Genomic DNA, 27,310 nt, shown 5'->3' with positions numbered 1-27,310 from the left:
AATGGGTTGATACAGCAACAGCCATAGGATGAGGGCAAGGTATCAAGAGCACAGGCCCTTCAAAGTTGAGGAAATGGGTCACTCCACAAAGTGATCAACCTAGACCAGGTGCAGTTTAACCAACAATGAGGAAAATCTGGGATAATTAATAGAGAAGTGAGAAGAGCCCTTAGTTGATTGGTTTCTATTGAGAACTCATTCCTTATTTCAGTATATCTTAAATTCTATTTTTGTATTTGCACAGACAAGGGATTTACATCACAGTTCTAAAAAATAAAAGATATAGCCATATTTGAGGCATCGTGGTCTATAGATGGGAAGATACACTAAGTAATCACACAAGACAGCATCTCTTTGCTTCTGTAAAGGACTCATTGTAAGACTCACATACAGTCTTTTAGGTTTATTCTGATTTTATATGTTTTTGTTTCCAAATCTAAGTAGTGCATGTCACTGAAAGGGTGTTCTATATAATACAATATCGATAATGCAAAGTTGATCTTGCTTAGTCATTTCTAATCATAGCTCTATTGCTGGCACAATTTTAACTTTACTCGAGATTATAATTGTATATATTCATTTCCTACAAAAAATTTACTATGAATCTATAACTCAAAAATTATATTTTAAGTATCTTATACATTTAAAGAAAATTGTCACAATGCTGGTGATTCAGCTCTCAAACTTTTAAGAATAAAATATAGAAGTTGAGTTCCTATTTTAGAAAAAGGAACAAAATGGTAAAAGCAATATTACAATGTTGTTCTTTTTCAAATTAGGAATACTTTGAGTAAATATATACAAAAGCAGACAATTATGTTTTTGATTCTGTCAAACATAACAATGAATGTGAAATCACTTGGTATAATTTTTAATAATAGAAATTGAAATTTTTGCTTGTGTGACTCTATAAGTGATTTAAGAAAATTACAGCTTACTGCAGGGATGAATTCATTTAGAGACATTGTTGTTTATAGCCATAGAATGGAAAATACTCCAAAATAATTCAGCCTATGGTAGACTAATCTTCAACACATTTTCAAAACTAAAATAAACATCTAAATAAATCTTACATTATGTTCTATATGAATAATTATTTTGAAGTTAGTTTCACAAATGTTTTATTTATACCCAGTGTTAATTAACTTCATAACCTATTAATTAAAACAGCAGAATTCCATATTGTAATACAAATGTAGAGACAATTTGCTTCCCAGGGAGCCAAGCTAAGTTAATATTCAGAGCCTAGAAACAGAATATAGACAAAAATATTAATGTCCCAACTCAGCCAACCTCCAATGAACACATGCAGGAAAAAATAGATTAAACAAAATTTTTAAAACTGAAAAACATAGGGTATTAGTTCATGATGAAAGATGAAACAAAAATTGCATAATTCTTACATAATTTGACAAGTTATGAACTGATGGTGGAAACATTTTGTAAAAATGTTTGTAAATATTTGTAAAAATATATTCTAATATTACCTCATTTAAACCTATTCTCACTCATGAATCTACCGACTTCCTCATTTTCTCTGACCTGCAGAAACTCTCTCTTATTCTTCATCCCTCAGTGTCTCTGATTGTCCCTAGGGAAGTCACAGAGTCTAGTAGCTGAGAATAGTTACTCAGAGGACAGACATCCACTTACCTTCTCATCTAGGCAGCCCATAGCAATCAGCCAGACAGTATTTTGGGTCCTGAGGATCCGGTGTGAACAAAAATCCATATACCTGTCTTCATCAACATTTTATTTTCATTGGTGTGATAGTCATAAATAAGTTTAAAAGAAAGTAAGTAATGATTTTAAAATTGTAGATCTTACCATGCAACTCTAAGTTATTTACCATACTAAAACCTCAGCTATGTCTTTAACATGTAAATGGGTTTGATAATATTGCTTACCAATGGGTATGCGTATGTGTGTGTGTATATAATATATTGCATATATTATGCACAATAAATATATGCTATATATGTTATTATATGCCACATATAATGTTATATGTTATAAATAATATATAATATATATTATATGATATATGCTATATGTTATATGTAATAAATAATATACGTTATATATAATGTTATATATCTTATATGTTTTATATATTATATATAAGAGTATATATATTTTGTTCCTTGAGATAAAATTAGCCTTTATTAGAAGGGAATTATAAATCACAATTAGACTGGGCGAAGGGCCTTATGTAGACAGAAATCAAGCTCATGGAACCAAACATACTCTGATTTGGGATACAAATTGCCTCTGTTGACATGATCAGTTATAAAGAAAAATTATGGCTAATCCAGTGAGCAAAGAACCTTGTTATCTGACTGCTTGGACTGATTCCCCAGAAAAAATTAGAACACATCCTGTTCTTTATCATAAGTTGCAGGCTCTTTCTCTGTCTTTCCTGACATTCGGTGTGAAGATGGTCAAGACTCTCCAACGTATCAGATCATTTTACTAAGGAGACCATCATTTTGTGTTAACCCCAAATCCCAGAAATCTTAATTTTAAAAAAAGGTATTAAAATTGCAGCCATATCTATCGTATGAAATGATGTTCACAGATTTTGCCTTTTATTAGTCACTGAGCTTGTGAATAAACTCGGGGTTCTTTTTTTTTCTTTTCCTCTGATCTTCCAGCCACTCTGAAACCTCTTACAGGAGAGAAGCACGTGCTCAGAAGCTGCTCGTCTCAGGCAGGTGTTAAAGTCAAGCGTTGCTTGCTGACCCTCCAGACGGTGGAAAGCTTTGTTTCTTCCACTTTATCTCGTAAGCTTGTTGTGACGTTAAAATGGGATAGTCCATGCAAAATTCTTTGCACACTGCCTAGTATATAGTACGTAATCAATAAGTATTAGCTAGGGTTATTATCTGACCCCCTTCTCTATCCCAGTGGGCTTTACCATAATTTAGAACCTCAGTACTTTTTGCCTTGCTACATGCACTGGCCTCCCCGAAGGTCCTCCATATCTAATACAGCTCACCCCCACCTTCCATACATGTTATGTATTGCTGCCAGATCAAATGTCCTGATGAATAACTGGACCATCTAGGTTCCTGATCAAATGCCTTTAATGACTTCACCCCTTAATCAAGCACTCAAGACCGGCCATCTCACCTCAATCACTTTCCCTTTCTAATTTTAGTGCCCTTTATGCTTTATACTGAATACTATATTCTGGTTCAAACAGCTTGTTTGCTGTTCTTCTAAGCGACTCAACATTTCCTTTCTACCTGGAATGCCGCATTCAATGCCTCCCCCCCCCCAGCTGGCCCACATCCATAGTCCTCATCCTCCAGATGTCTCTTCCTCATAATCTACTCCTCTGAAAGCGTGTTTTCTCCCTTCTTTTACTTTCTTCATAGTCCTTCTCAGTCTCTACGTTTCACCTTCTAGCATTGTTATTTGCGTACCTGCTTTATCTCTCCTAGTCCAGTGGAGGCCCTTGATGGAAGAATCCATATCCGGTTCGTATTTTTATTCCCAGAGTATCCACACTGAATAAATATTTGTTGACTAAATGAATGAATGAACTTTCCAGTTCTCTAGGCCAGCAAACTGAGCAGGTTAAATGTCAAATATAAATAATATTTTACTACAAGGCTGGTTTCTTAACCAGAGAGGTGCTGACTTAATTTGTAATATGATTTATGGAGAACAAGGGAGATCACCTTGTTCCAAAATATCTTCCAGACCTCAATATTCTACAAGTAGAAAGCCAAGAAGAGTTGATTTCCTTAGTCTTCTTAATGGCTTTAACTCAGTTTAGGTTTCAAGAGACAGGTACTTGCTAAATAAAGTTGCTTGCTAGATTACAGACCATGCAAGAGACAAGGAAGGGTAAAATGCACAGAAAGACGGCATAGAATGGTGGAGAAGACACCTTTTTCCTACATTGAACTTTTTAAATGGATAATCCTGTTTTAGTATTTGGCAGTTATCTAATTTCTCAGTAGCATGTGTCATCATTTACCCAGCATGAGCCAGACTACCAGCAACTTCCAAGAACCTGCCAGGGGGCAGAATCAGAGGGTGTAGCTGAACCTGGAGATAATTTGAGGGAGCTCAAAGGCAAGCAAGAGTCAATGTGATGAGGGGAATGGCAGGGCCAGGAAATAGAATATGGGACTCGAGCAATTCATATTGTTTCACCCATGCAAATTCAGAAGTCACTGCTGAGTCAAAGCAGGCGTGAGCAGTCACGTGGTACCTTGGGAAAATCCTCAGCCACGGAAACAATTATGTTAAGTTGGGAAGAGAGAGTCACGGAAGCAGGCCTGAAAGGGAAATAACCCTGTCAAACTGGAAGAAAAACTGAGACCCACATGACCTTGTATTAGACACTGTATTGTGCTATCCTACTTATATTCCTATTTATGCCATACGCAGAGCTCTTCAGCATACCTTCAGGACCTTTTATAATTGCAACATATTATTCATGCTGCCCGGATGTCTCAGGTTTCCCTGACCTCAGACCATAGAGAAAAGAATTAAGTAACACTTTCTTTTTATTCCTAAGTCATGATGGCAACAGGCCATCCACTTGATTGGTAGAAAGTAATGATCATGAAAGTGTAAGGCCACCTAAAGTATCTCCCGTGCATCCTAAGTCAGTTTTCAGCTACAGCCAGGATATGAGGTCTGTGACCAGTGCTGTCCTGGGGTGTGTTCCAGCTGTGCACATCTCTTCTCAAATCTGTGTTCAGGGGATTTATGATGGTAGCTTGACATTGGATATGGGGACAAAAACTAAGAGCCATGCCTTTTTCTCACTCATGGAAAGCTGGTTGGTAAACTTTACCAGCACACCACCACATTTGTGCTGGTCTTTTTTTTTTCTGCCGGCTCTCATTTGTGGTTTATTCCACTGCCCATGAAGCCATCTGGAAGAGCTACACCATCATCACTCTTTTCCATAAGTTCAATAGTAGTGCCCATAGTATTGTTTCCAGATGCTTCAGAAGCTTCCAATCTTGGGATTGCCAGAACATTCTTGGATTCCATGCAAAGATGGGGAGAATAACCTATCTCAACTCTTTATTTTGTCACCAGGGCTCTACAAATGCTATGTATTCCCATGTTTTCTCAGTCTATCTTACTGAGTTCTCTATGGTGTCCCAAAGTGAATCCAACAAGCCTTGTAGGAGATAAGCACTATTTCATCCCTTCTCTTATTTGTTTTGCTCCGTAAGGGCCTCCTGCCAGCTATGAAGATGTGTTTCTCCTTTCCTAGGAACAAAACAAAAAACTTGAGGAATGGAGCAGATGGAGTCCAGCTTACCCAGAAAACAAGCCAGCTATTTGAATTTATTTTTAAAAACTATGCACTAGTTGTTCTAGATATATATTTTTTGCCTCCTTTCCCAGATGACCTTTCACCCTTTTTCATCCTGCTCTGTGTTCTGGGAAATTATTACATGGGGCTTCTTCAGTGGTTCCCTTTTCCTCTAACCACCTCTTGAGTTTGGCCAAAGGAAAACACTAGAAGGAGATTTGGAAGTCAGTGTTGAATGGTCTTCTCTGTAGAGCTCCTCTCTCTGGGTTCTCATAACTGTTCTCTCCTCTGTCCCTCTGGTCTAGGGAAAGAAACAGCTCCTTATTGTTGGTGGTCCCAGGAAATAGCACCATTCCTCACCGTATACATTTAAAAAAGAAATCTTCTCTATTAAAATCTCATTAATTATCCAGTTTGAGTATGCTGTCTTTATTCTGCTAGAATCCTGGCTGATAGGCTAGTCACGTGCAATCATAACCTTTGAAGTTTAATGTTCTTCTCACTACAGAAAGGTATATTTCTATTTGGTATATTTAGGAATCATATACTCATGTTGTTTCAGCTATTGAAAAGAACTAATAATGATTCTGCCAAAGATAGCTGTTTATTTGACCTTAATTATTGTATATCTGCCCCACCTGTAATTTCACAAGATCTTGTCAGAGTTTCTTAATTTTTTTAAATTCATAACTCCACTTGAAATAAATAGGTACTTGAAGAGAAAATTAGGGGCAATAAAGGAATATTGAGGACACAGAATCTTATCATACATGTGAAAATATTGTTGATACATATTGGTATAAGAAAGATTCAGCAATTTGGGGCACCTGGGTGGCTCATCTGGTTGAGCGTCCAACTCTTGGTTTGGCTCAGGCCATGATCTCAGGGTTGTGAGACAGAACCCCCCGTTGGGCTCATGCTCAGTGCTCAGCACAGACTCTGCTTGAGATTCTCTCTCTTCCTTTCCCTTTGTCCCTCCCCCTGCACACACTCTCTAAATACATACATACAATCTGTAAAAAAGAAAAGAAAAATCCAGCAATTTTATCAGAGTATTAAATACACAGTGAAGAATTGGAATAAGCTATACCGCACGAACATTATCTCGAGATATAGTTAAAGTGAAAACCGGGTGTGTAATTTTAGGTTTAACACGGGGAAGGGTTGGAAAATGCACTCTGATGTTAGCAGGACCTTCAGTCTCACATTATTTGGGTGAATAGGTTCTGGAAAATATTATCCTGATCACCTATCCAAAAAGCAACAAGTGGAACAATTCAGGTGAGGCATGAACCAGGATACGTTTTAGACTCTCTAACCCTCTATGCCCCAGGCCGTCCTGAATCAGTCATCAAACCAAGGTGCTGCTCTAAAGCTGAGGCAGTGTCCAGGGTGAGAAAGACAAGGCACCCTCACCCTGATCTGCAACCAGAGACTAAGGGGAAGGTTCTATGACATGACTGACTCACTGTGAAAATGTGGGAAAGGAAATATTATTTCATTATATTGTATCCCAGTGACTACATAGTTGGTAAAACGTATGTATTCAACTGCATAAGAATTACGTTACCTTAAAATTTCCCTTCCTAATGATGTCTTTTCTACTATCTTACTTAATGGCTCTAAAGAACGTGATCTCATAACTCTGTGTTTAAGTGTAGTTAACAAAATAACATGATAAAAGTGGAAAACAAAACAATAAAAACAAAAATGAAAGAAAAAAGAAAAATATGTTAAAAAAACAATGTGATGCATGAAGGGGAAGGCTTAAGTTATTACCTTACCCATCCCATCCTCCAAAGGGCCTAACCTAATGATTTGAACGTTTTAGGACTTTGATACTTGTTTATTAAATTTAATGCAAATATTCAAAATGAAGTTAAAATCAGACTGGCTACTTCTGGAAGAGTTCCAGACTTAAGCATTTGGTTTTCTTTACATGTCACGAAAAATTAATCTGTTTACAGAATCTTGGTGACTCTAAGAAATCCAATGAATCTCTCAAGGAGCTGAAGATTACCTTAAAAGGATTGTCATCTGAGCCATGACACAGGTAGCCATTGTCCCTGATGCTTCCTTGCCTGGAATTGTTCCTGATAAAAATGCAAGCTCATCCACCCTGTGTGACTAAAGGTATTAAAAGCGATGAAGAATATGGACAGGGTAAGCCATGATTAATTGCTTAGTACAATGAAACTAATCCAAAATGTACATGCATCTTATTTAGTGCTCATTATGAAAAAGGGGATCTCTGATGTTTTAACACACCTTTGAAACTATTACCTTCCTAAAAATTTCCACTCAATGAGCTCTCAACTCATGAACGGCGATAATTCTAGAGAAATTGAATAATCTAAATTAATCAAATATAAACTTTCCCAGGTTGTTATATTTATCTAGCATCAACAGTTTTGATGAGATCTAATTATACTGCTGTTTTTTTATTTAGAGTTGCCTATAGGTTGATAAGTTAAAATATTTTCTTTCTTCTCTCGAGCAAGCAAAACAAAACAAAAAATACCTTCCCATATGTAAATCAAAACATCAGAGACCCTTGAACCCAGAAGTGCCAGGACAGAGCTGAGAATCAGTACAGAGCCAAGGTTGCAGCAGTTTCTGACAAAAATGAGGGGTGATTTGAGGACAGAAATGGTAGAATTTGTAGCAAAGTTGGTGACCTGGGTTGGCAAAGGAAGACAAGACATTTTCAATCCAGTTGTATTATTCAGGATAAGGTAAGCTATATTGTAGTTACAAGATGACCCCTGAACCCCCGTCTGTCTTCTCTGCACTGGGAGCAGCTCTCTTTCCCTGTGAAATGGACGCCTGTGCATCGTTCATCTCCACCCCCTTCTTCGTCAGGAGCACCTCTCCGCTCTTGAGCTGATTACTGTCTGTAGTGGTGCTAAAACCACCCAGAGACACTGACAGATGAGAGCCTTAGCAGCCCGGCAGCTGCAAATCCCCTGACCTCACTTATTCAGAACCACATTCTGAACCAGTGTCATTTCAAGGGATGTGGACACAGCAGCCGAGTTCACTGGGGCTGGGGCTGCCATGGTAGGGTGGCTGGCTCTGGGGCTGGAATTGGGACTGTGTTTGGGAGTCTCATCATTGGTTATGGCAGGAACCCTTCTCTGAAGCAACAGCTGTTCTCCTACACCATTCTGGGCTGTGCGCTCTTGGAGGCCAGGGGGCTCTTTTGCCTGATGGTGGCCTTTATCATCCTCTTCGCCACGTGACAGAGCCATCTCCACCTCCCATCGGTCTTTCTTCCCCTGTCCCATCTGCCTTCTATGTTCCTTTTCCTATACCTCCCCAGGCAGGCTGGAGAAAGTGGTTGGCTTAGGGTTTAACAGAAGCAAGACAAATAAATGCTGTATTGATAAAAGAAAAGAAAAAAAGACCCATGAGATCTCACCAGCTTAATATATAAAAGTTGGTTTCTTGTTCACCCAAGTCAGATATAATCTGGTAGCTCACTAGAGCAGTGTCCTTCCCTGTGACAGCTCAGATATCCAAGCTCTTTCTATCTTGTAGCTCCACCATTGAAAATTCTTGGTTTCCAGGGTGGCTGGTTCAAGAAAAAGGAGAGCTGGGGATTGTCTGGGCTTGTCACTGCAGAGGCTCCAAAGTGGTATATGTCCTGAGACGCAGACCATAGAATTTGTTAAATATTGCCTGGGCTTTCCTACCTATCCCAGTCTCCATGTAGACTACTTTTGGCCAGTGGGCTATGAACCAAAATGGTGTGTCACCTCTGGGATGAAGCATTTAAGAGCCATTGTAGGGTTCTTCAACTCTTTCTCCCTCTGTCATGTGACTACAGTTCCACATGGTAGAACTATAAAGTTTATTTTTGTTGTCATTTATGGGGTTTTTGTTTTGTTTTGCTTTGTTTTGAGAACCTGATCCTGAAGTCATTGGAAGGGAGCTACCCTAAGGAGCTCCTGGTCCCCTAGATGGCTGTGTGCGGGCAGGAGAAGAGTCCAATTGTATGTGCTAAGTCTTGAGATTTGGAGTTTGTTTCCACAACATAACCCAGCCTATCTTTACAGATGCCCCCAGGAAGGTGAGCACTTCAGAACCAAGTCTTCCAATGGAGGGGGTTCTGTGGAGCTGTTTTCTAGATCCTACTTTGCTGAAATGTATTATAACTCAAACTAATAGCATAACATAACCAGGGATAATGTTCTGTGACTGGAAATGTGTTTATCCAGTTTAGAAGCTGTTAAACATTTTAAGTGTAATATAAAAGAGCTAGTTCTCCCAAGAACAGATTTTATCTTACCCCTAATCATTTTTCCCCCACTTTTCCTTCAGGACCTATAAAAATCTAGGTAACATTTTTAACTGATGGCCAATAGATATTTTCATAGTAGACCTGAGTGGCCGTTTCCTCACAGAAAAGAATAATAAACCATCATACACTCAGGTCTTTTTATTAAAATAGGTCTTCCAATTGCCTTTTCTGACACATCAAAAATAAGTTCAAGTCTATTTTTTAATTGAGAATGATGTAGATTACAGAACTGGCGATTCATAATCTCACTCCCTATAGAAAAAAAGAGACTGTTGGTATTGTTTGATATACTGGCTTCAGTTCTGTTTTCAAATATTCAGCAGTAGAAAGGGCCTGACCCTCTCTAACACTGGAAACAATTCATGGTAGGTATTCCTAGGACAAGCAAGGCCATAAAACTTTTTTTAATAGCTGCAGATTTTAGTTTAAACATAAATTGCACATAGTTTGCAGTTACTTAATGGGACACAGACATCCTTGCCTCTGGGAGAGCCAAACCTCATGATTCGGAAATGTACAGTCAGAGAAACCATTTATAATTTTGCTTTGAGCTTTGGATGCTTTAGTTTCAGTTAAGATATATGAAGTTAGGTTAATGACTAAGAAAGCCACTTTTTCCCTCCCATGTAATGGACAGTTAGCTACAGCTAAGCATGGAGGAACAGAGAACTGCTAAGTTGCCAAATACTTTCCTTTTTACGCCAATAGAAAGAAAAAAAAAACAACAGTGTTCAAGTACTACTTTAAATTTATAGAACTATTGCAAACCTAGGAATTTTCAATACCCAAAGCAATGTAAGAGAGAAGACTTAAAAGACTTCTTTTATACAAGAATATGGAAAGTGGTCATGTTATGGACTGAGACGATAAAACATTTCTCTCCTTGTTTGTGTGCTTTAATAATTACTTTTAAACATATTAGTCTTTTAAACATCTTACCTTTTGTAATGGTCCAGGAAAAAAATGGCAGGTGAATATTCAGAACCTCTTCTATTTCTCACATCCCTGGGACTTTTTTTTTCTTTGTCTCTATAATTTGGGGCTTGGCCATGCGTGTAGTCTGGAATGATGAGTGAGAAACGAAGCAGTAAAAACAGTAAGCTGAAACCTACCTGACTACTTTTCACTAGTCAGGGCCGGGAGTTATTTGTAGAAAAGGAAGGATGAAAGGGCAGGCACAAGAGAGGTGAGAGATTGGGCTGGGTTGAAAGAAGAGATTTAAGGAGATTTTAGAAACTAAGGGAGAAGATTAGGACTAAGTTGCCGAACGGTGATGAGTGGGTCTCTGCCACAACTGAAGGGTAGGTGGAGAGGATTTTTTAATGTTGGGTTACGTGTTACAAATGGAAGTCTTCTTTTGGAGAGAATTCAGTAAAGATTAAGGAATCTGTCTTTCTCTCAGGACGCCTGGGTGTCTCAGTTGGTTAAGCTTCCAACTCTTGGTTTCGGCTCAAGTTGTGGTCACCGGGTCATGAGATGGGGCCCCGAGTAGGGCTCTGTGCTCGGTGTGAAGCCTGCTTGAGATTCTCTCTCGTTCTCTCCCTCTGCCCCCCTAAAATAAATAAATGAATGAATCTAGGAGTGAATAAATAAATAAAAGAATCCCTCTTTCTCTCAATAAGAGGTGATTTTTCTGAAAGTAATAAAATGCTGAAATGGGCTGAAGAACGATCAGCTTTACAGGTTGTTCTGACTTGTAACAAGATATTTTAATTTTCTATGAAGATACAGTGAAGCAGACTTCATTGTGCTCTACCAAGCTGCTAGGAAAACACCAGGTAGTCATCAGCAGGGCCAATCATTAGTGAAAATTGCCAAAATAACAGGCTGGGATCAGGATATGAATTTCAGTGAGGAATGCTTCCACGTACAAGGAAAATAAAATTTGTCTAACAGGAGCTTAGCAATGGAGAGATACTTTTCGTACAAAACAAAAGGTCTGAAAATGGGCCTCCATTGGCATTGGTTACTTTCCTTACCTTTCTGTCATGGTTGAAGAGTGTCTCTGGCACTTTTCAGTGGCAGATCCTTGAGAGGAAAGTTAAACTAGCTTCGTCCTTATAGCTTATGGCAAAGGAAAAGGAGGCATAGAACGTGGAGTGGCCTTGAGAAGATAGTAGAAAGGCCTCTGTGTAATTCAAAATTACCTACTGCAAGTTTAGTTTCTAGGGGTATCCCACAGAGAGCAATATTTTTGGATTTTTATGATTTTCCTGTGAACATTCTCACTATTCAGATATTGCCAATTAGCCTGGTTAATACCAGGTCAAAACCAGTCAGGGAACAAGGATGTATCTGGGCCCTGAGGCATACCTTATCCCTTCCATCCACTCTCTTCCCCAAATAAAAATCTTTTCATAAAACAGTATTGGTATAAACAATTTGGCATACACCTGTGCCATTAAAAAAAAAAATCAGGCTCTTTGATTCTCAGAACAAATGCCTCTTGGATCATAACAGAGGGGAAGGTTGTATCACCAAGAATTTTATTGGCAATATGAAATAGTATATTTTATAATTCTAAGATCTTTAACAACATAAAAAAACCGGAAAGTTCCATAGGCTTGGATTGAGCTTAGTCTGGATTGTGACTCAAACCTTTCATATTTCCACCTGGATGATGGAAATCTGAAAACCCGAGGGGTTTCCAGCAAAACAGAGTGAAGTCAACATAACCCAGGCCACTTACTAATTAAATGCGCTTTCAGTCATGTTTGAAATAACGCAATAGATTATAGCTTCCAACATCCTTCCTTTCGTGCAAGAACACTTTTTTCTATGCAGTGGTCTAGTAGAATTGCTTTGGTCTGTCCCTGTTCAATAGATATGAGCACCTTTCATGTGAGACAGTAAAGTCTCGAGCCACAGTGAGGAGGTGTTCATTGCAGGAGGATGTAGTTTTGCCTTCATTACTGTGTGGGATTTCTTACCACATCTCTTATTTAGGGTTGGCTTGAAGTTAGACCTTGATCGCTTGCAGATATATTCCCATGCATGTTTTTCACCTGAGTTCACCTGTCTCTTTTGAAGTGGAGGAGCTGGGAGTACCTGGATGAATAGATTTGGCATCAATAGAAAGCTGAGTTTTCTCAGGTGGCACATGGGATGGAAAGAAAAGAATACAACTATGGAAAGGGTATTTTTATTACACAACAGGCAAATATTTGTATTAACTTGTAGAACAAGTCTGATAAAACACACCTCAAAGCAAGATAAATAGCATACAAATAGCCTATTCTTCCTACTAATTCTCACACAATAAGAATGTTTTCAACTTCCTTGTCATTCCAGAGGATATTCAAGAAACAGCTTTGGGTGCTATATTGACAAAATCTAAAGATGGCAATAATTGATATAACCTAAAGGTGATACGAATAGGAATAAACCATATACAAAGAGGTGTTCTGCTGACCTAAGTCAACAAAATATAATCTGTTTTCCAAAAAAGTACAAATTCTTTTTATTATTGATAATGATAATGATAAAAATAATAATAGCTACTTTTAAATGAATGGCTTAATAAATATCTGGTGACAAACAGATTTTATTTAAGAGTAATTTTTAAGTTACTTTATTGAGGTATGATTAATGTACCAAAAAAAACCAATATATAGTTAATGCATACAGCTGGATGAGTTTGGGGATAAGTATACACCTATGAGAGCATCACCACCAACTATGCCAAAAACATACCCATCACCACCTGAACTTTCCTTATATATATTTTAATTTTACATTAGCCCATTTAATCCTCATACACTAAACAGTCCGTAGGTGTTGGTGTGTTTTCACCACTCTACAAATGGGAAAAATGTGCCCTGAAAACAATAATTTGCTCAAGGTCTAACTGATTGAATGTTACAGGCTAGTAATGGAGCACAGGTTTTTAATGCTTCAAAGCCCATTTATTTAACTATTATTTTTTATTGTTGTTATTTGCTTCTCGAGCTTTAGAATATATCTAAAGAAATAGTGAAAAAGAGTAAAATAATTATGCATATGTATCTACATATTGCAGCATTATTTATAATAGGGAAATTTTGAATTAAAATCTGTGAAGCATGCATCAATAAGTAACAATGCTTGTAGTAAGATGGTAAGTGAAGAAAACGCTCCTTGTACGAAAAGTAGCTGATCCATAGCAATAAGTAATAATTCTACTTCTCCGGACAGAGATTCAGACATACATAAATAGAAGAAAAAATATTTATGAGGGCGAGGTGTTTACACAAGCATTTTAAGCTATCATATATGCTTTCACTGTCTTGTATGTGGACAATGGAGCAAAAAGGCTAATTATCTTTTTAAAAATACAGTAGTAGGAACTTCCATTCATAAATTCAAATTAAATCAAAAGTTACAAAACAACAAGCTCCTCTCACTTTACCTCTCTAGTGTCATGTTCCACGTGGATTATCTTCTAAATTCCTAATGGTGGGAGGCTCACAGATATAAATTTATCAATTGCAATTTTAAACCAGTGCTTTGGAAAAAGGCACTCTAAAATGGGGTTGACTGGGGCACCTGGGTGGCTTAGTCGGTTAAGCGTCTGCCTTTAGCTCAGGTCATGATCTCAGGGTCGTGGGATCGAGCTCCACATTGGGCTCCCTGTTCAGCAGAGAGTCTGCTTCTCCCTGTCTCTCTGACTCTCCTCCCCACTGTCCTTTCTCTCTCTCTCTCTCAAAATAAATAAATAAAATAAAATAAAAAAATAAAATAAAATAAAAACGAGGTGGATTACCCAAATAACGACTTGAAGTGAGCAAGAGAAAGCATCCACATCCTGGGAACTTACAGAAACATCACAGTGGGTTGGAGGAATAGAGAAAACTTCTGAGAGATAGAAGAGCCTTTGAAGGGACCAGATAGATAGCAAGAAAATGAGGGCCAAGACCTTGGAAAGAAGAGAGAACAAATATATTTAGGGCCACTTTATTAATTCACAAGCAGCAATAGAGAGACTAAGATACCGAGCAGATAGTTTATCTGCTTATCTTTTAGGGCTAATGGAGAAGAAAGATAAGATACAGTTTGGGTATTCTTAAGGAACAGAGCTCTTGTAAATTTCCTGGCCTTTTAGCTTGGATTCTTCTTCCCAAGAGCTATTTCTGAAGAACAGAGGTGAACTGGAAAGAGATCAGTCCCCATAGAGGCTGAAATTCAGCTTTATTTTCTTTTTAAAGATATTACTTATTTATTTTGAGAGAGAGCATAAGTGGGGTAAGGAGCAGAGGGAGAAGCAGACTTGAGCGGCATGAGGAGCCGAGAGAGAGGGAGAAGCAGACTCTCCACTGAGGAGGGAGCCCGATGTGGGACTCAGTCCCGGGTCTCTGAGATCATGACCTGAGCTGAAGGCAGACGCTTAACCGACTGAGCCATGCAGGCATCCCTGAAATTGAGCTTTAAATCATCTCAATCCTTGATTGGAATGAGGTGGTCTTCTACCCTAATTGCCTGCCAAAAGCAAAATAAATTCACCTTGCAGGGAATAATATCATCAAGAGACTTAAATTGTCACCTAAATGTTTCACACTAAATTTCCAGCATTTAATATAAATTACCAGATGCGCCAGGATACAAGACCAAATAACTATAAACCAAAGAAAAAAGCCAGACAATAGAGAGACACAGAAGTTTGGATATTGGAATTTAAAATAGGTGAGGATAATAGTCTAGGAAATTGGATGGCAGAGATTTTCAATAGAATACTAGAAACTAGAAAAAGAATCAAATGGATATCTTAGAACAGAAAAAAAAATAACTAAGATTAAGAAATCAATAATGATTTAATAACATTTTTTACAAATAAAGGAAGGAGACAGGAACTGAGAGACAGGCCAAAACAAAATATCCCAAGGGGGGAAAAAACGGATGGAAATTATAAAAAATTGTGTAGAAAACATACGTAAGTGATGTGGTGGAATGGTCTAACATATGTGAAATAAGAGCTCCAGAGAAGGGGGAGGGCATGTTGCAATATCTGAACACATAATGGGCAATAATTTATCAAAACTCTCCCATAGATTAGGAAAAGAGGATATACATTCTAACTCATTTTACAAGGCTAGTCTAATTTTGATATCAAAACTTGAGAAGAAAGATTACATGAAATGAATATAGACCCATCTCTTTTCTGAATATGTATGCAAAAATCCTAACCAAAATATAGGCAAATTGAATACAGAGATATGAAAAGGATACTATCTATCATAACCAATTTGGGGTTATTTCAGGAATCTAACAAAATAATGTAATTCACTGAATTAACAAAATGGAAGAGAAAAATTATTTCAACTAGATGCAAATATACTTTTATAAACTTTAACACATCCATGACACACAAAACCTCTCAACAAAGGAGAAGTAGAAGGCAATTTGTTTACTATAATAAAGTTTATGTAATGAAACACTACAGTAACCAAACATAATAGTAAAATATGGAAAGTTTTCCCTGAAATGACTAAGACATGTAACAAGGATGTCCGCTAACACCACTGTTACTCCATGTTGTCAGAGGTCCCAAGTAAATAAGTGAAAGGCATATAAATTGCAAAAGAAGATGTAAAACATAATATACAATTGACATGATCGTGTACATTGAAATTTCCCTCCTTAAAAACAAACAACTATGGCCACCTATTACAATTTGTAAATGTGTTTAGCAGAGTCATTGAATACTGTTATTAAGTATTCAAATATCAATGCATTTCTATTTGTCAAGAAAAATATATAAAAATAAAGATAAAAACAAGCATATGTTACACCAAAATTTTAGGAATATATTCAAAGGTGAATCACATAATTGTTGAAATAGAGGCAGAATATAAATTACAAAAACAAATGTAAGGAGCATAATACATCATGAGACATCATCAATTTTTTACAACATAGGAAACATGTATTAACTAAGCCTTTGGTGTGTTTTAGGCACTGTATTTGACTTAAAAATGGTATGAAAAAAATAGTATGAAGTGAGGTAAAGAGCGTTGGGTTAAGAGATGTAACCAATTTCTACAACTAGACACATTAGTAACTAAGATTAAAAAACAAAGACCTTGAGATATCTGGGTAGCTCAGTCCGTTGGGCATCCGACTTTTGACCTGAGGGTCATGAGTTTGGGACCTGTATTGGGCCCTACACTGGGCTCCACACTGGGCGTGGAGCCTACTTTAAAAAAAAAAAAAAACAAAAACAAAAACTGTGAACGAGCAAATAATTTTTTCCTAAGTTGGAAGTTGAGTGAGACTTTAATTGTAATATACTGCATAAGTAAAAACCCGAGGCAGGAATCTTCTTTTGTTCATGGATATAGCCTTTGAATCCGGTATAACACCCAGCATGTAATAGAGCTCAAAGAATATCTGAGCTGCTCAGAATCTTACAAATACCTAAATATTTGACTCAAATTAGATAAAAATGACAGGCACAAATACAATTCTTATTCTGACCCAGGCCAAGCTCTAGGTGCTTACTCTTACTAACTCATTTAAATTTGTCAACCTTATGAAGTAGGTGCTATTTTTATTCCCATTTGGTAGGTGAGGAAACAGAAGCGTTAGGCAACCTGCCCAAGGTCACACAGCTAGTAAGCGTAGGAGCTGGGATTTGGACTTAAACCAGCTGTCTCTGAGTAATGTGATCTTAAGCAGTGTGTTGTACTGTCCCTGTAGGATCTGAGGAATTATCTAATCTAAATTCAAGCCTCACGTGAGATCTCAAAGCATTATTGACACAATTTGTTGGATTAGATCCTCATTCTTCCAATTCCCAGTCTCACATTCCTGCCCACTCTATCACACCCCCAGTCCTTTAAAGGAGACTAACAATCCAATCGTGGGAAAGGGGAAGAGGATAGGGTGGTTAGAGATGTTTGTGCAGTTTTAAATAAATAATAGAATTGATACAATGGTTTTTAACTTTTATTTTTCTTTTTGAGAGAGAGAGAGAGCGGGCATGAGAGTGGGGGAGGGGGAGAGGGCGAGACTCTTAAGCTACGTGAGGAGCCCAACTCAGAGCTCAATCTCATGACCCTGAGATCATGACCTGAGCCGAAATCAAGAGTCAGATGCTTAACCAACTGACCCACCCAGGTACCCCAATATTTAACTATTTTTAAGGAACCAGTCATTCAGCCTGTTGGACATGATATGGATCAGATTAAGCAAGGATCGTTCAACAAAATCAAAATGGGAAAAATTTGGACATAATATGTTAAAATGAGGACAAGAACCCACCCATAATAAACGAAAAGTATAAGAGTTGCCAATATAGATAGTAGTATCTTTAAGATAAGTTCATTATGAAATAAGGAGTCTTTGGCAAATGACTATATAAATACACACAAAAAACTTATGAATCATAACTTCATTTAAACAGAGCTTATGCTTCTGAATCATGTTTCTTACTAAAATGTACTTCATGTGCAATTTCTAAAAACTAAATGAAATTATTTAATAGCTCAACTTCCATTTTGATAACACAGTGTTGATATATAGGACCCACCTTAGCTTTTGAGTAACATAGACTGATGGTTATCTTGATGACTAAAAGATTTGGATTTAGAACATCTCTCCTTATACCCCAAAGTGGAATCATAAGGCATTTTGCGTTAGACGTTGAAGTAAATGCAGAATCAGTATCTATCAGAAAGCCACAGTGGAGACGGATTTGGCCTATTCTTCCCTACTTAGTTCCTGATGAATTTCCCAATATTCTACATGGGTGACAAGACCACTGAGTGCCTCAGGTTCCCAGACCATTCTGCTGTAGGCCAGGCCAGCCAGAGCAGAGCAGAACAGCGGGCTCTCCTTAGACTTCTTAACATAAAGATCACATGTTCTTTGAATGACATCAGTGCCTTTAGCACATGGTGACATTGGGCAAGATTTTGTCCTCAAATGCAAAGCATGAGAATGAGGAAGAGAAAACTTATATCTGAAAAGAGAATAATCCCATATACTTGGCATGTACCAGGGATTGGGTGAACAGCTGACTGGGGGAGTAGTTTAGGGGAAGCTATAATTACATGGGACTAACAGTCGACAGATGAAAACTGAAATGTCATATTAACCACTTGTTAGTCATGTGAGAGCCTTAAGAAGTCTCCTACCTTCTCTGAGCAGTGATTCCCTCACCTGTAAATTTGATTACTAAAACAGAGTGTGAACATGATTTTTGAGAATTAAATAAGATAATGTCTGATAAGAGCCTATGCATAGTAGATATTAAAAAATTTTTGAGATAAATCCTGAAAACATCGTGTTACATTTTTAAAAAGTTGGTTTGTAGATCATATGGACTTTTCTCTTCCTACTTTTTAATTTTTCTATTTTTCTCTGAGTTTTTGTGGATGGTAAGGATATGTACCAAATAGGGGTGCCTGGGTGGCTTAGTCAGTTAAGTGTCTGCCTTCGGCTCAGGTCATGATCTCAGATTCCTGGGATCCAGCCCCACATCAGGCTCCCTGCTCTGTGGGGAGCCTACTTCTCCCTCTCCCTCTGCTTCTCTCCGCCTCTGCTCCTGCCCTGCACGTGCTCTCTCTCTCAAATAAATAAATAAAATCTTTTTTAAAAAGATACGTACCAAATACAACATAAATACAAACAAATAACCAGGCAAATGGAGTTTATGAAAAAAGAAGGTAAATGATGATAAACATGTGATACCCTAGGAATGTTGTGGTACGTAAATGCTAATGATTTACCATTGATCCAATTTGTTATCTAGTATTATAACTGACTTGCTGTTAAAAAATTGTAATGTGTACTATAAGCTGTCTTATGTTACTCATTCCTAAATCCCAATTTGTCTGATTGGCATATTGACATATTTACCAGTCAAAATCTACAGTTTTTATTTTGGTAGAAATTACCACTGAGATCCAAGTCTTCACACAAAATGAATTTGCTTCTACAAAGTCATGCCACAGTGACAGGTGACAGCTCCCCCTACTGGCCAAAAGTGTAGAGAACCGTGTAAATATTGGATCCTACCCTGAAAGCATTAAGAATTTATCTCGAAGGTATGTAGGTGAGACATTATCTAGACATACACACTCATAGACATGCACATGTGTAAAAAACATCACTTATTCACATATTCATTCCTGACCCACATACATAGGGAAGGTAAGTTGATAAAATTGAAAGGCATTTTTTTTTTTTTTTTTTTTTTTTTGTGAATAGCAGGACAGCAATCCAGGTGGACTAATTTAATAATAACCAAATAATGGGGCACCTGGGTGGCTCAGCCGTTAAGCATCTGCCTTTGGCTCAGGTCATGATCCCAGAGTCCTGGGATTGAGCCCCACATCGGGCTCCCTGCTCAGCAGGAAGCCTGCTTCTCCCTCTCACACTCCCCTTGCTTGTGTTCCCTCTTTCGCTGTCTCTCTCTCTGTTAAATAAATAAATAAAATCTTTAAACAATATTAATAACCACATAAATCTGTGTTCCAAGCATCAAGACTAAATGTTAATTTCAACCAAGTATGAAGTACTCAGGAATCAATGTCTGCATTAAGTTTAAGTGCAACTATTTTTTTTCATATTCTTTATCAATTTCTTTCTTTTTTTTTTTAAGATTTTATTTATTTATTTGACAGAGAGAGAGACAGCCAGAGAGAGAGGGAACACAAGCAGGGGGAGTGGGAGAGGAAGAAGCAGGCTCCCAGCAGAGTAGCCCGATGAGGGGCCCGATCCCAGGACTCCGGGATCACGCTCTGAGCAGAAGGCAGACGCTTAACTACTGAGCCACCCAGGCGCCTCTCTTTATCAATTTCTAACTGTTTTCAGACTCTTTTTAATTTATTGAGCTTTTCATTGATATTCATTAGATGTCTACTCTGGGCCTGGTAGTATGCTAAGTGCTGAGTATGGAGGAATGAACCAACCAAGCAAAATCTCTTCCTTCATGGGGATTATATTCTAATGGAGAGAAATAAATATTCACATTAATTCACACAGATCTCTGAAGTCCTTCAATGTATGAAATATTTCAAATAAGTAAAAGTGAGTTTTAATTATTCCTTTAATGAAACTTGGAAATGTGCATTTTAATTCTTCCACTATTGCTTAGACACTATAGTTGACCTGTTCCTTAGGAAATTGATAGGTCTATTTCTAGTTTTCTGCTGATGTTTTTAAGTAAGTTCAAAAATGCTAATAGAAATATGATGAAAATCAGATATTCTGTTGTGAAAAATGTAAAAGTCTTTGGTGCTTGTGTTACGAAATTCAGTGGGAGATGTGCCCATGGAAGAGAACGTACTGCTCTTTCTTTAAGACCTTGATCCTTTTCCAGTCTTCCAATATTTGAGCCATCTCTATCACTAAATTTATCATTCTCCTCATTCACAGGGAGTTAGAGAAATACTAAATAAAGTATGATTTACAAAATCCCCATAATCCTTGAAAGAGCAGGAAAGATTGTCAAAACAAAAATGCCTGTGTACAGACCCTAGCAGGGGTTTGTGTTGAAGGTTACCTTCTGTGAAAGCTCTGTTTTTAAGCTACTCAGATTAGATTTTTGAAACCAAAAGGTTACCTTCCTCAGGCTGCTATGTAAGCATATTGATTAAGTCAAGAGCTGGCCACAGAACACTGTTGTGTTACCATTGAGTTGGAGGCTGGTGTTCATTACCATTGGGCCGAAAAGTGCTCAAGTACCTGGGAGGCCCGAGATCCAGAGTTCCCCGCTGCTCTTCTGCTTCAGGACAATAGCGCAGTAAGAAATGGGTGGCCTTGACAGTTATTGTGCCTCTCTACAAGAAGGGGTTTGCGGAGGTCTCATCCCATAGCAGGTGCCCATGTAGTAAGGAGCAGAGCTCATGCAGTGTTTAAGGATGCTCCAAACTTCTCTATACAATGACCATGAGAGGAACACAAAGATACTAAAGAGACTTTTTGAAGCATTTCATGACCAAGTGATACAGAAAGGAACCAACCTTAACAAGATACAGTGAAGGTCATGTCGGAATGTAAACTGTCTCCTGGAAACGTAATTCTGTATAACATACTGAAGAGGCCCACAGAGACCATTACAACCAGCACGAGAGAATAAACAGCTCCTTTGGAATATTAAACTTCATTACAGCTGTGTTTTTCACACATTCTTCTCTTCTTCTGCTATTTTCTCTCTCAGCTGGGAAGAGAAATGGTTCAAAACAATTTGCAGCAAACTTCTTCACGTAAAGTAAAACATGCAGTGGGTAAATGCTAGTTCTTTCTCAGCCTTCAAGATTCTTACCCTACTGCTAAAGAGTAATGTTTCCTGTGACTGCCATGCCTTTATTCCAACTGTGTTTTCTTGTTTGCAGAAAACTACTGATTAATACTTAACATTTTTTAAAAGTCTGAAAGAGCAGTTGTAGGTCATTTATAGAATTCCATATTGTTTCAAGGGTCCCGTTGATATTTGGTCTACTGGAAAAGGAAGCTTCCACAGCCGGAAGTCACTTTGGAAACTTCTTCAGTCTCTGAGACAGTCACATGCTGTAAGACAGAGAACTCACCCCACAGATACCTGAGGGGAGAATTAGGTTAGGCAAACGGGTCTCGCTGGCTCAAATCAAGGTGTCAGCAGAGTAGCCATCCTTTCTAGAGGCTCTAGGAGAGAATTTGTGTCCTGCCTTTTCCAGCTTCTAGAGAATCCTGCTTGCCTTGGTCTGTGATTCTCTCCCTCCAACTCTGAAGCCAGCAACATAGCACCTTTCTGATGCCTCTCCCGTGTCACACCCCTGTCCCCGACTCTCTTCTGTCTCCCTCTTCCACTTTTAAGGACCTTTGTGATGACATTAAGCCCACCTGTGCAATCCAGGAGAATCCCCTTAATTTAAAATCAGCTGATTACCTACCTTAAATCTATCTGCAATTTTAATCTCCCTTTGCCATGTAACCATACTTATTCACAGGGTTTTGGGGTTTAGCACATCCAGTGAGAGAACATCTTTGGGACGCCACTATTCTGACTACCACAAAGATGGTAGGTGAGTAGTAAGTAATAGAGTAAATTTGATAATCTAGGGTCAGTTTATAAATCCACATAGGAAAACTTGAATTAAAACCTTCAACCTCCCCTCCAGATAGTGGGGTGATTTAACAGCTCATTTTGGCCACTACTAATATGACCAGATGCTACATCTGAATCACTCATGTCTATGCTGATAATTCACTCGATTTATACTCTAACATGCAGACATAGTATTAATATTAATCCCTAAAATGTTACTTCAAAGTTTCTGAGACCATAATTGATTTTAAAGCATATTTTTCTATCATTTACAAAGATAACAAAAATATTTGAATAGGGAAAAATCCTTATTCTGCCCTTCTCCTTTCACCTTCTTCCAGTGTAAGTAGGCTCTGATGAAGAAAATGATTAACTTATGGGAGAAAAAAAAAATCTCCTTCACCAAGCAAACAAACAAACGAAAAAAGAGAACTAGGAGAGAGGAAAGGTAGGTTTTAAAAAAAGTGTACTTTACTCTTCACGAATTTGAGCCTGGTCGAGTTTCAGTTAGAAGCTTTTATCAGATCCCTGCTATGCCATGCCTCAAAGTTTCATTTGCAGTTTTTGTGAATAATAACCCCTCATTTTTTCAACCGCAATTATTGAAGCAGGGTGCTAGCTTCTAGGATTATAAAGAGGAATAAGATGCAGTGTAGGCATAAGGACATATAACTTAAGTGCAGCAATGGAAGTGTGTTAAAAAGGATATTTATGGATTATTAAGGAAGCACTAAGAAAGGGGATCTAACACATCTTGGAGAAGAGAAACAAAAACAGAGTCGAGAATAACTTCCTAGCACATAGGTGCCTGAGCTAAGTACTAGAGCATAAGCAAGTACGAGTCAGGCTTTAGGGTAGAAGTAGAGTAGCCAATCCAGACTCCAGGAAAACCATGAACTAAGGAACAGAAAGTGATGGGGCCCCTGTGTACCGGGAACTCCAAGCTCCTCATCCCCAGCATGGCCAACTTCTTCTCATTATTCAAGATTCACATCAAAAACCACCTTCTCCGAGAAGACTTCCCTGACCAGCCTTACAGAATCTGAACTCCCCAGTAGTTCATTATCAAATCACCCTATTTCCTTCTTTACTGGTATTTATTACAACCTCTAATTATGTTCATGTATATGTTTAGTTTTTTGCTTCTATCCTCACTTACTAGAATATAAACTATTGGCCACTATCACCATTGCATTTTTCTAGAATCTTGCAGTAATGAAATATCCACGGTGATTTTTTTAATTTATTTATTTGAGAGAGAGAGAATGTGAGAGAGAGAGAGATCATGAGCAGTTGGGAGGGATAGAGGGAGAAGCCAACTCCCCACTGAGCAGGGAGCTCCAATGCAGGACTCGATCCCAAGACCCCTGGTTGACAACCCCAAGCCAAAGGCAGATGCCCAACCCACTGAACCACCCAGGCTCTCCCACACTGATTTTTAATAATTTATTGTAAGGTTTTCCCCATTCTTCCTCTTAATTCAGCTGCCGAGGAACTGTAACAAATCATAGTGGAGCTGGAAAAAGTCCAGGAAAATTTGAAACTTGCACGCGGCCATCCAAATGCAACAATGTCCCCAGGGAAAATAATATCCTGGGATTCGCTTATAGCCCAGAACAAGAGAGCATAAACAAGCTTGGAAATGTAATCCTTTCTCATGGCTTTAGAATAACTAAAATCATCTTTAGCAATGTAAATCTGGTCACACTTTGAGTAAATATCCTTTGATATTTGCATTTGTCATACACGAAGGCAGGTTAAAAAATTGAAGCCATCATGTTACTTGACATCCACGAGGAATATATTTGAAGACATTTATTTCATAGATACACAAATGCGTATATGCCAATTTCTTTTACAGATCTATTTCTGTCCCTCTAAAAGTTCTTTAAAAAATCACTTCACAATGTCATGTTGAGATACAGGTTCTAGCTGTTAGGTAAAGCACATTCTCAAGATAAGCGACTCGTTAAATTTTGTATCACAGCTTGAGAATCTTCAAAACCATATCTTTGAAATCTGAGATCTATTCTTTCTGACTTTTGTGGAAAATAGTCAGACACATATCTTCCTATTTAGAGTTCTACCAAATCACTGCTTGTAACTAAGACAAAACCCATCTTGGGTGTAAATGATTTAGACTTGACTTAGGTTATACAGCTGAGGAAAAATATTTTTTAAAAAATAAGACAAGACTATCATTATCTTCATAGGGACGTTAGTACTATTTTAAAAACAAAAACTCTGAAATGTAAAATAATTTTATACGTATATGTATATATAGATAGACGGATACATAATAGTGTGTGTATTTGGTGTGTGTGTGTGTGTTTTTAAGATTTTATTTATTTATTTCTTTGTCACAGAGAGAGCACGAGCAGGGAGGGAGAGGGCAGAAGCAGAGGTAAAAGCAGACTCCTGGCTGAGCAGGGAACCTGATGCAGGGCTTGATCCCAGGACCCTGGGATCATGACCTGAGCCGAAGGCAGACGCTTAACCCACTGAGCCACCCAGGCGTCCCTAGTATTTGTGTATTTGTGTGATTTTTGTGTGTGCTGTATATATATCTATAAAATATTTTGTGTGTTAAGAAACAGTTGTGTTACTTTATAGATACTCATTCTTCAACTACTGCTTACATACATACACTCATCACACTTTTTTTTGAGAGAGAGAGAGCACACATGAGTTGGGGGGGTGGAGAGGGTCAGAGGGAGAGGGAGAGAGAGAATCTTAAGAAGGCTCCATGCTCAGCACAGAGCCCGAGACATGGAGCTCAGTCTCACGACCTGCCGATCATGACCTGAGCCGAAATCAAAAGTTGGACATTTGACTGAGCCACCCAGGCACCCTTACATACATACCCTCTTAAATAAGTAATCTGCTGTTTTGGATTCTTTAAATGGCTGGCACCCTCTTCCATACTGAGTTATGGCAAGGCGTAACTGGCCATGGAAAGCAAAACCCAAACTCAGGTGATACGGGGTTATTCCAGCGCACGCTGACTCATGGTTTATGGTCCTCTGCTTGTCTCACTCAGGCTACATGTTAGGTTTTCAACATTTGCTTTTGCTGGAAGAGACCCAATCCTGAAGCAACTCCTCTCATGCTCGGCCAACGTTAGCCATCAGTCCTATCACCTCTTTCTTATTGGGTTTTGGCTTCTCACTTGGCTCTTAAAATATTCTTCCTCTAGGGGTAAAAAACTGCTCTAGCAAGGATGTACTGTATGGTGACTAACATAATACAATAAAAAAAAGATTAAAAAAAAAAACTGCTCTAGGCTGAGGCACTCTCTTGTCACAGGTTGAGCTAATACCTGTCCACGTTCCCCATTCTCCCTCATACCCACACCCACGCCAGTTCCCCCCTCAACACACACTCACACACACACACACACACACACACACACACACACACACACACACAGAAGCACACATATAAACACCCATGCTTTCTTAGGCAGGAAATAAGGTATTAGTTTTCCAGGACTATATTATTTATTTTACTTTCTTTCCTGTAGCTGGTAGCTTAGAGTCAGACACACAGCAGTTACACAAGACACACTTGAAGACTCAGCCATCATGTCTGACTAGGCACACAGTCACAGTGTTTAAAGGTAAGACAAAATGTTTCCTGTGTCTAGTTTCACATAAGAGAGATCATCTCTCATTTTTTATTTAGAAAAAAAATTAGTAAAATTACTGTAAGGAGCATGTATCTCAAACAGGTCTGTTTAAAATTTAAAGCAAAAAACAAAACACAAACAACCAAAAAACACCAAGAAACTCCTTTTTTATCTTAATAAGATGCTTAGTTGAACAACAGAGCACTGCATTTGGCCTAAAAAAAAAAAAAAGAAAAGAAGAAGAAGCACAATGATTTCTATTTCCTGTTAGCCTGGACAAAATCAGAATGATGGCACAGGCCACACCAGAGGCAGTCACCTCATTCATCAGGGTTATCCTGTAAGGGTCCAGAAAAACTAGAGGACATTTCCGTTGCTTTCTTTCCCTCATCACATTTTTTGCCCCTCAATTATCAGTATTCTAACTGACCTTCAATCACTAATAGAATTATTAATTTTCAGGGGTGAATGTAACCATCTGTTGTCTCACAGACTGCCATCAATTCCCTTGCTTTATCTGCATTTTTAAATTCACTTCAGGGCGCCTGGGTGGCTCAGTCAGTGAAGCGTCTTGCTTCAGCTCAGGTCATGATCCCAGGGTCCTGGGATCAGCCCTCCCATCGGGCTCCCTGCTCAGTGGTGAGTCTGCTTCTCCCTCTGCCTCTACCCCTCTCCCTGCTCGTGCTCTCTCTCACTCTCTCTCAAATAAATAAATAAAATCTTTTAAAAAAATTTACTTCAGTATAACAAATGTTTATTTTACTTTTACTATTCGACCTCACATTTACTTCGTTGTTTTCGAGATTCCCCTCCATAAGCAGTATCCTCCGAGACCTCATGTGGTAGTGGATGAATCCTGGCAGAGACCGCCATAGATGTTATGGAGAAAGAGTGTTTCCAATCCTGGAACTGTAGATACTTATCTCTGATACAAGAGAGAACAGGAAAATAACTTTAATAGAGGAAAAAGTATTGTGAAAACAATCACATTATGACTGAATAGTATTTCTGAAATTGCATAGAGTATCCCCAAAATGCATCTTGAAATTAATCAAATAATTCTGTTTTTTAAGCCTAATAGCA

The 27,310-nt window shown here is 38.2% G+C and overlaps 1 long non-coding RNA gene and 1 pseudogene across 1 annotated transcript in view; both read left to right on the top strand.

Annotated features, from left to right (window-relative positions):
- The first annotated feature begins 7,263 nt into the window (after positions 1-7,263).
- LOC148107177 (uncharacterized) overlaps positions 7,264-27,310 on the top strand; it is a 39,897-nt gene continuing 19,850 nt past the window's right edge. The window contains exon 1 of the long non-coding RNA XR_015722960.1: positions 7,264-7,453. This is a non-coding gene — a long non-coding RNA (uncharacterized LOC148107177). The remainder of the gene's footprint in view (positions 7,454-27,310) is intronic.
- LOC123781519 (ATP synthase F(0) complex subunit C2, mitochondrial pseudogene) lies at positions 8,109-8,532 on the top strand (annotated as a pseudogene).

The sequence above is a fragment of the Ursus americanus genome, chromosome 34 (genome assembly GCF_024610735.1).
Source record: "Ursus americanus isolate L20-20 chromosome 34, mUrsAme1.1.p, whole genome shotgun sequence".
Classification (NCBI taxonomy): Eukaryota; Metazoa; Chordata; class Mammalia; order Carnivora; family Ursidae; genus Ursus; species Ursus americanus.
Note: the sequence above shows the minus strand (reverse complement) of the source record. Positions and strands in the feature narration are given on the sequence as shown.